The sequence below is a fragment of the Neoarius graeffei genome, chromosome 24 (assembly GCF_027579695.1).
Source record: "Neoarius graeffei isolate fNeoGra1 chromosome 24, fNeoGra1.pri, whole genome shotgun sequence".
Taxonomy (NCBI): Eukaryota; Metazoa; Chordata; class Actinopteri; order Siluriformes; family Ariidae; genus Neoarius; species Neoarius graeffei.
Genome location: NC_083592.1, coordinates 41,083,632 through 41,094,023, shown reverse-complemented (window position 1 = coordinate 41,094,023; position 10,392 = coordinate 41,083,632).

The following is a 10,392-nucleotide window of genomic DNA, read 5'->3' as shown; positions in this document are numbered from 1 at the left end:
CTGAAAACATAATTGAATAACACTTTAGTTAAGAAATAAAGCAAGTTTAAAAATGACTTCAGTTCTCCTTTAACAAGTGAAATAAAGTTGACCAGACAAAACATGAAATATCTTGAGTTCACACTGTCTGCAATGAAATACAAGTCAAAGGAAATTTAGAAATCACTGCTTTCTTTTTTACTTGCAACTTCCATACCGTCCCAACTTTTTCTGCTTTGGAGTCGTACACAAAAAGTGACATTAACAACATAGCACTTTATTCATATACCGGTACCATATATGTTGATTTTTTTTAAGTATAAACCACACAAGGCAAATAATCAACACTTGCATTAATGTTCATGCCATCAATGAGTACAATGAACCCCAGTATGACGATGTGAGCCAACACCTTAATGAACATGTTTGTGGTTTTTCAATCAGTTATTTTTGTTTAGAAACATGAAGTAATTTATGTTTTGCTAAGTTATGTGGACTTATTTTGAGGCTTGAGATAAATATACATTAGTAAGTACAAGTGTATTTTGTTAATATTTAAACAAACATAAATTAATATGTGTTAAATTATTTTGCTACTTTTCTAATGGTAATTATACAACAGTTAGTTCTGGTCCACTAATTTGATTGGTTGAATGGCTTTCCGAGAGCGTTGATATTTTGCATAACAGCACTCAGACACTTCACGGTCTGTATCACGCAACTCGTCTACATCCTACATGTAAAATTCCACTTCCTAGTTAGAACCAGTTACATCAGTAGTTTTAGCAACACCATAAAAGGCCATGGCAAACTATACTTTTCAGGAATATACGTTTTTGCTTAAAATACGAAAGCTTGTAAAATGAAGATGAAAAGGAAGAACGGATGCAATTTTTACTGGAAGCACCTTTAACAGGAATGTACAAGTCAATGTGAGCTAGCTAGCTAGTCAACCAGCTATAAACAGAACAAAAATAAACAGGTCTGGGTTTGCCAAAAGCCTCTTAATGCTAAGAGCATCTTAACTAGGAGTGTTCATTGTGCTGCTCGCTCTACCGTTTAATGATGTTCTTTGTGTTGCAATGCTTTTGGGAAACTCGGCACAGAACATTTGACCATATTGCGTCCAAAATGTCACTTCTCATCTCATCTCATTATCTGTAGCCGCTTTATCCTGTTCTACAGGGTTGCAGACAAGCTGGAGCCTATCCCAGCTGACTACGGGCGAAAGGCGGGGTACACCCTGGACAAGTCGCCAGGTCATCACAGGGCTGAGACACAGACAACCATTCACACTCACATTCACACCTACGGTCAATTTAGAGTCACCAGTTAACCTAACCTGCATGTCTTTGGACTGTGGGGGAAACCGGAGCACCCAGAGGAAACCCATGCCGACACAGGGAGAACATGCAAACTCCACACAGAAAGGCCCTCACCGGCCACAGGGCTCGAACCCGGACCTTCTTGCTGTGAGGCGACAGCGCTAACCACTACACCACCGTGCCGCCCACAAAATGTCACTTATTTCTTGTTTACAGAACTGTTCTATAAAAGCAACATCACACTCATGGTTGTGCTGATATTCAGTACAACAGCACGCCCTCTTGTGTGATATTGCTTAATTATACACTCACTGGCCACTTTAATAGGAACTTGTTTTCATCTCATCTCATTATCTCTAGCCGCTTTATCCTTCTACAGGGTCGCAGGCAAGCTGGAGCCTATCCCAGCTGACTACGGGCGAAAGGCGGGGTACACCCTGGACAAGTCACCAGGTCATCACAGGGCTGACACATAGACACAGACAACCATTCACACTCACATTCATACCTACGGTCAATTTAGAGCCACCAGTTAACCTAACCTGCATGTCTTTGGACTGTGGGGGAAACCAGAGCACCCAGAGGAAACCCACACTGACACAGGGAGAACATGCAAACTCCACACAGAAAGGCCCTCGCCGGCCACGGGGCTCGAACCCGGACCTTCTTGCTGTGAGGCGACAGCGCTAACCACTACACCACCGTGCCGCCCAGGAACTTGTTTTTTTTTAGAAAAAAAACTTTGTCACATGCACACTGAAATTCATCCTCTGCATTTAACCCATCTGAAGCAGTGAACACACGCGCACACACACACACCCAGAGCAGTGAGCAGCCACACACAGCGCCTGGGGAGCAGTCAGGGGTCAGGTACCTTGCTCAAGGGCACCTCAGCCCAAGGCTGCACCACATCAACCTAACCTGCATGTCTTTGGACTGTGGGGGAAACCAGAGCACCCAGAGGAAACCCACACTGACACAGGGAGAACATGCAAACTCCACACAGAAAGGCCCTCACCAGCCACTGAGTTTGAACCCGGAACCTTCTTGCTGTGAGGCGACCGTGCTAACCACTACACCACCGTGCCACCCACGTTTTTGATTCTAAGATCCCTGTTCATGGCTGCAGGACTGCAACCCAACGTGGTCTTCTGCTGTTGCATGCTGAGACGCTTTTCTGCTCACCACGATTGTAAAGAGTTGCTATGAGTTACTATATCCTTTCTGACAGCTCAAACCAATCTGTCCATTTTCCTCTGACCTCTCTTATCAACAAGGCGTTTGTTTCCACCCACAGAACTGTCGCTCACTCTATGATGTTTTTTGTTTTTCGCACCATTCTGTGTAAACTCTAGAGACTGTTGTGTGTGAAAACCCCAGGAGATCAGCAGTTTCTGAAATACTCAAACTAGTCCATCTGGCTCAAACCGACACCCATGCCACAGTGAAAGTCACACTTTGAGATCACAATTGTTCTCATTCTGATGTTTGAAGTGAACATTAACTGAAGCTCTTGATTTATATCTGCATGATTTTATACATTGTGCTGCTGTCAAGGGATCGGCTGATTAGAGAACGGCATAAAACAGCAGGTGGATGGGTGTACCTAATAAAGTGGCCGGTGAGTGTAATGTTTTTTTCCCATGTCAAATAATGTAGTAAATATTACTTAAGGGAACTTTTGCTCGAGGGGACTCACCATGATGATGATGATTGATGATGATGAAGGGAACTTTAATGTAAAGTTTGAATACAGTTTAATAATATCCTGACTTGTGCAGTTCAATAACCATTCACATTTCTTTTGTGGTGAAAATGTTCCCTATGGTCATGGATAACAAAGATGTTACATGTATGCGACATCATACTGCATTTCCCAGGGAAACAGGAGGTGGTCAAAACATGAAAAGAGGTCAGGAGGGAAACTAAAATCAATCTGAAAATAATCAAATTTGTTTCACTATTGACAATTCGGTTGCATTTACGTAAAATTCTCTTATGAGGATTTTACGTACATTTTGTTAAAGAAAATTAATATCTGGTTATTTCACTGGGCAACATTAGCATACATTAGCGTAAATCATCCCACAATACCGTCCTCAGTTATACTTTCTACTCCAACAAGTCATTCTTTCTAATTCAACAAAGAAGATCCTTTGCCTTAAACCCAAACCAACCGCCACCTTCAAAACAATGCCACGTGCCACAAACACAAGCGAGGGCCTTGTCAATCCTCACTGCCTTTCTTTGAGTGACTACTCTGTCAAACACTCGACAGCTACCACATAAAAGCCTTTCAAGTGAAAGGATGGATTGCCCACAACGTGGGCTATGATGCTTCAGGCTGAGCTATAGATCTGCAAATGTTTATGCTGTATGACATTTTGTGAGGTTTGAAGAGGCCTGAGGTTTAAAAGGCCACTGAATAAGTAAAATGTACTTAAAGATGTATGGAGCCTCAACAGGAATTTCCACCTAAAGGATTTGGGTGGGCACACTGGGCTGTCTGGTTGCATAAAGGTCTGCACTAGACAAGGCATATGTACAGTCTAAGAAAAAATATCAAAATATAATTTCAAAGAGAAGAGCAAGGGATGTTTGTTGTACCCAGAGCTATGTAATATCTCTATTAGTGCTGGTGGCAATTGAGCATTTTCTTTACATGGTAATGAAGAGGTAGGTTCAGTTGGGCTTGCAATAGTCAACCCAACCCCCAGAGACAGAGAGAGAGAGAGAGAGAGAGAGAGCACTCTGTATGCATTATGTCCACATTGACGTGTCAAGTGTTAGATTAACTGCCCCCTCAAGTTCCTTTTATTTCCCTGTTCCAGGGCAACGCTCATTTACATAAACAGATAATCCCTGATAAAAATTTCCATTAGACAAAGGTGAAATGGATCAATTTCCTCTGCCAAGATAAATCTTACGTTTTACACCGACAGGGTCATTACCCAGGCCACATTTCAGAAATAATGTATTTAAAAATCAGCCGATAGCAGCCATTTCCAGCTTTCCAATTACTTTTAAGAAAAGCTTATTCTGTGGACAATAAAGCACATTACGGCACAATATGATACAGTCCATAAAGATCATGGTGTTTGATGAGAGGTGAGAGAGAGCTCAGCATATTCAGCGGGGGGGTGTCACAACCTCACCGTTATCACCAAAGCGTCTCCATGCAAATGTCCTATTACACCCAGTCCAAATAGATTAACTGTCCCGTTAAAAAATAAACTGTTTTTATCCCTTTCTCTCATTTTTCCCACCTCCTCTCATCGTCCTTTTCAGGGATGATGAAAGGTTGTGGATTGACAGGGCCTGCAAGGTGATGCCACAGTGATGGAGAAAAGGAGAGAATGAAAATCTCATTAGTTCTCCCCTTCTAGCCTAGTTCACCCATTCACAGATCCCCCAGCCCTGACCTTGAGAACACACACACACACACACACACACACACACACCAAGACGGCCTTCTCCTTCCCTTATTTTCTAGCCTACGGGAAGTCCCTGGTGCTGTCTTGGGTTGCGCTGAGAGCTGGATGTTCTTTGGAGGATTATAGTTTTGGAGCCAGGTGTAAATATTTTTGAAGAGATCGCTGTATTTGGAGAAGAAAGAAAGAAAAAAACATTAAAACATGCTTTAAAGCCAATTTGAATTGTTGATCTTGCAATCAATCAGGTAACATTTACACTTTAAATCTGTTCATTTTGGCAGATGCTTTTAAGCACAAAGCTGGGAAAGCTGGGAAAGCTGGGAATGGGGCTGCGAGTAATAAAAATCCTGGAACGCTTGTATTTCCACTTGTGGACCAGAAACAAATCCAAGAAGCAGTGACGTATAAAAACGAATATAAGATAATTATATAGACAGAATATTTTAACTTCATTACAAAACAACATAAAAATTCATACAATTTAGGAATCAATACTTGGAATACAAGCATACTATATATAATAAACAACAAAAAAAATTTCCTTCATAGTACATGAAGCCTTTATTTGTCACATGCACATTTCAATTTTTTCTCTGTATTTAACCCATGCAGTGAACACACACACACACACAAGTGAGCAATGAGCACACACACACCCAGAGCAGTGGGCAGCTATGCTACAGTGCCCAGGGAGTAGTTGGGAGTTAGGTGCCTTTCTCAAGTGCACTTCAGCCCAAGGCTGGCCCACGTTAACCTAACCGCATGTCTTTGGACTGTGGGGGAAACCAGAACACCCAGACGAAACCCACGCAGACACGGGGAGAACATGCAAACTCCACACAGAAAGGCCCCCGTCGGCCACTGGGCTCGAACCCAGAACCTTCTTGCTGTGAGGCGACAGTGCTAACCACTACACCACCGTGCCACCCATGCAAGGATGCACTTTAAGACTCACCCTACAATATTAACAACGAAATATGTGTATAGCAAAAATATATATATATAAAAAACAAATACAATACAACCTTTTGTGACTATTGTCTATACTTTCTTTTGAAAGTTAACAATTACTCCATAATGAATATCACTTATTGATCTAGTTGTACTGATGGTTCTATTCGGGTTGTACTCATTACATTTTAAAAAAGGGTCTTGCAAAAGTCCTTCAACTGCTGATACATCAACCTGACAAAATCATTCATTTAGATTTATAGGTTAAGATTTAATGGTCAGCTCTTTCCTTGACTACTGGGCTTTTTATCATAAGTCATAAGACACTTCCACTTGTCAACATTTGCCATTTTAGATCATAATTAATACGTTCAATTTGGGAAATCCCCATTCAACAATGTCTTTATGATATTTAATTGCTTGAAAAACATATTTTAAGAGTAGGAGACTGCGAAAGAAAGTGTGCAAGTGTGTAGAGCGAAGAGTGGAGATATAAAGTCCTGGCAAGACTCGATCTGAAAGAGTTGTTGTAGTACCATCTAGTGGATAAGACACACTATGGATATCCTATTAACAAACAATAGGGCAAAGAATGAGACAGATTATGCTTTGTCTATATGGCAGTTGATACCTGTTAAAATTAGCCTTTATAATATTTATGTAGATTTATATCAGTTGTCATGAATGTCTTATGTATTAGTAGGTGTCATAGCTTTATGAATGCCATCATTAAAAGAAGTGTTACAGAGGTATTTATGACAGTTGATCCATCCATCCATCCTTATCCTGTGCAGGGTCACGGGCAAGCTGGAGCCTATCCCAGCTGACTACGGGCGAAAGGCGGGGTACACCCTGGACAAGTCGCCAGGTCATCACAGGGCTGACACATAGACACAGACAACCATTCACATTCACACCTACGGTCAATTTAGAGTCACCAGTTAACCTAACCTGCATGTCTTTGGACTGTTGAGGAAACCAGAGCACCTGGAGGAAACCCACGCAGACATGGCGAAAACATGCAAACTCCACACAGAAAGGTCCTCATCAGCCACTGGGCTCGAACCCAGAACCTTCTTGCTGTGAGGCGACAGTGCTAACCATTACACTACCATGCCGCCATGACAGTTGATGCCTATTAGAATAAGCCTTTTTTAAAAAGTGTACTGTATGTAAAGTCATGTCAAATTTCATACCTATCCTACATATTCCTATAAACATGATATTTACTCGGGGCGGCACAGTGGTGTAGTGGTTAGCGCTGTCGCCTCACAGCAAGAAGGTCCGGGTTCGAGCCCCGTGGCCGGCGAGGGCCTTTCTGTGCGGAGTTTGCATGTTCTCCCCGTGACCGCATGGGTTTCCTCTGGGTGCTCCGGTTTCCCCCACAGTCCAAAGACATGCAGGTTAGGTTAACTGGTGGCTCTAAATTGACCGTAGGTGTGAATGTGAGTGTGAATGGTTGTCTGTGTCTATGTGTCAGCCCTGCGATGACCTGGCGACTTGTCCAGGGTGTACCCCGCCTTTCGCCCGTAGTCAGCTGGGATAGGCTCCAGCTCACCTGCGACCCTGTAGAACAGGATAAAGCGGCTAGAGATAATGAGATGAGATGAGATATAGTCAAACAATGGCCTATGACCCTAAAGAATCTAAGATCTTTAAACGTTTACGTATAGGATAGTCACAATTATTTCTGAAACATGATTCATAGACTCTTCACTTGCAATAGGTTGTCTTTTGTACTTCCACTAATATGCAGTCCTTGTAAATATCCTGTCCTTATAGTGAAATAAAGCTGATAATGGCTGCAGAGTGACATCTACAGGACAGATGAGAACATGTACTCATCCTCCAACATTCTCTCTCTCTCTCTCTCTCTCTCTCTCTCTCTCTGTTTAGTTACTTCTTTACACATACTTAAGTTTTACAATTAACAACATTATTCATTCATCATATTAATATTGTGATTAGAAAAGATGATTATTACTTTTTGTTGTGAGTAAAAACGTTTTAAAAGACATGATTATATCATGCTATCTATTTCAGATTGTAGCATTACTGTATATTTTATTTATGGGCACCTTTCAAGACACTTAAGGTCATGTTACGATGCAAAGAAAAAAATGTGTGTAGATTTTGTCTTTGCTGTCTTCATTCCAAAATGTTCATCTCATCTCATTATCTCTAGCCGCTTTATCCTGTTCTACAGGGTCACAGGCAAGCTGGAGCCTATCCCAGCTGACTACGGGCGAAAGGCGGGGTACACCCTGGACAAGTCGCCAGGTCATCGCAGGGCTGACACATAGACACAGACAACCATTCACACTCACATTCACACCTACGGTCAATTTAGAGTCACCAGTTAACCTAACCTGCATGTCTTTGGACTGTGGGGGAAACCGGAGCACCCAGAGGAAACCCACGCGGACACGGGGAGAACATGCAAACTCCACACAGAAAGGCCCTCGCCGGCCACGGGGCTCGAACCCAGACCTTCTTGCTGTGAGGCGACAGCACTAACCACTACACCACCGTGCCACCATTCCAAAATGTTACTCAAGAAATTATTTCAGCCCACACAGCAAGGACTGATAATACAATAACCTGAAAGCATAATATGCATGAATGAATAATCATAACAATGCAGTCAGTTGTATAAGAATGTGTGTATTTATTATTGTTAGATAAAGTGGAGGGACAATTAGCCAGAAAGTTAACATGTATAGGGGCGCTACTGTACGTTTACAGGCTTTTGAATGATTCACTAAATATGTCTGACAGCAAACATAACTCACAGCAAATAACTATTAATATCAGAAGTTATTAATCTCATTTTGGCAAACCCAAAATACAGTACAACAAATATATTTTATTTTACATCTTTTACTTGCAAATAGACAGGAGTGAGCAGACAAATATGAAACTTATGGCACAAAGAAAGGCCACGTTTATTAACATGGGAGTGTATTAGATGTGTTGGGTTAAATTATTTGTCCCAGTTACAGCTGCTATGGTTTACATTGTTTATAAGCTTTTATTTTGGAAAATAGAACCAACTAAGTTTATTAGAATATATTGTAGGTCAAGATTGTCTACAGGAATGGGTAGGATTGGTCAGATTTCCTTTGGTAATGGGTAGTAGTACCAATTATACTTCTAATACTCTAGTACCACTTACACTACTAATACTATAGCATTAATTATACTACTAATACTCTAGTACCACTTACACCACTAATACCCTAATACCACTTATGTTACTAAAACTATAGCATTAATTACTAATACTCTAGCTCTAATTACACTACTGATATTCAAGTACTAATTATACCACTAATACTCTAGTACCCCTTATATTACTAAAAATGTAGCATTAATTATACTACTAATACTCATCTCATTATCTCTAGCCGCTTTATCCTTCTACAGGGTCGCAGGCAAGCTGGAGCCTATCCCAGCTGACTACGGGCGAAAGGCGGGGTACACCCTGGACAAGTCGCCAGGTCATCACAGGGCTGACACATAGACAGACAACCATTCACACTCACACCTACGGTCAATTTAGAGTCACCAGTTAACCTAACCTGCATGTCTTTGGACTGTGGGGGAAACCGGAGCACCCGGAGGAAACCCACGCGGACACAAGGAGAACATGCAAACTCCACACAGAAAGGCCCTCGCCGGCCCCGGGGCTCGAACCCAGGACCTTCTTGCTGTGAGGCGACAGCGCTAACCACTACACCACCGTGCCGCCCACTACTAATACTTTAGTACTAATTACACTTCTGATATTCAAGTACTAATTATACTACTAATACCCTAGCACCACTTACACTACTAATACTATAGCATTAATTATACTACTAATGCTCTAGTACCAATTACACTACTGATATTCGAGTACTAATTATGCCACTAATACTCTAGTACCACTTATACTACTAATACTATAGCATTAATTATACTACTAATACTCTAGTACTAATTACACTACTGATATTTGAGTACTAATTATGCTACTTATAATACATAGGGCCAAATTACTCAATTCTGATTGGTCAATCAAGGAGGGCTTTTTTCCTTAACATGGGGCTGTATTTCTGAAATGCTATTGGCTAGTTCGTTGCTTGGTTACGGTTACAAAAATTAGCAAATTTTGTCAAGAAAATGGCTGACTCTGCAATGCCGCGTTTCGCTATATTTGACGAAGAAATTATAAACCTCAAAATCCTCGTGTCGTGTCGCCGTGTCATGATGAAAGACGCTTTAGAAACTGATTCAAATGTGCAAGATAGTCTTGCGCCCTGATTGGTTCAGAAAACGTGAATGACAAATGTTGTGAACTTGAATGGCTTCCGAAGTATGAATTTGGCCCTATATATTATAAACAAGTAATCGTATGGTTCCTCGTAAAGTTAAGGATCAATTTCACTCGTGAAATTAATCCTTAATTTTACTCGGTCCCATACGATTACCTATACTAATGATCTAGTAGCACTTACACTACTGATACCCTAGTACCACTTACACTACTGATATTCGAGTACTAATTATACAACTAATACTCTAGTATCACTTATGCTACTAATACCCGAGTACCACTTATATTACTAATACTATAGTATTGTAGTATTGGTTCATGTCTTGGGTCATTCAGATTCTGTAAAGCTGCTTTGGGGCAATGTCTATTGTTAAAAGCACTATAC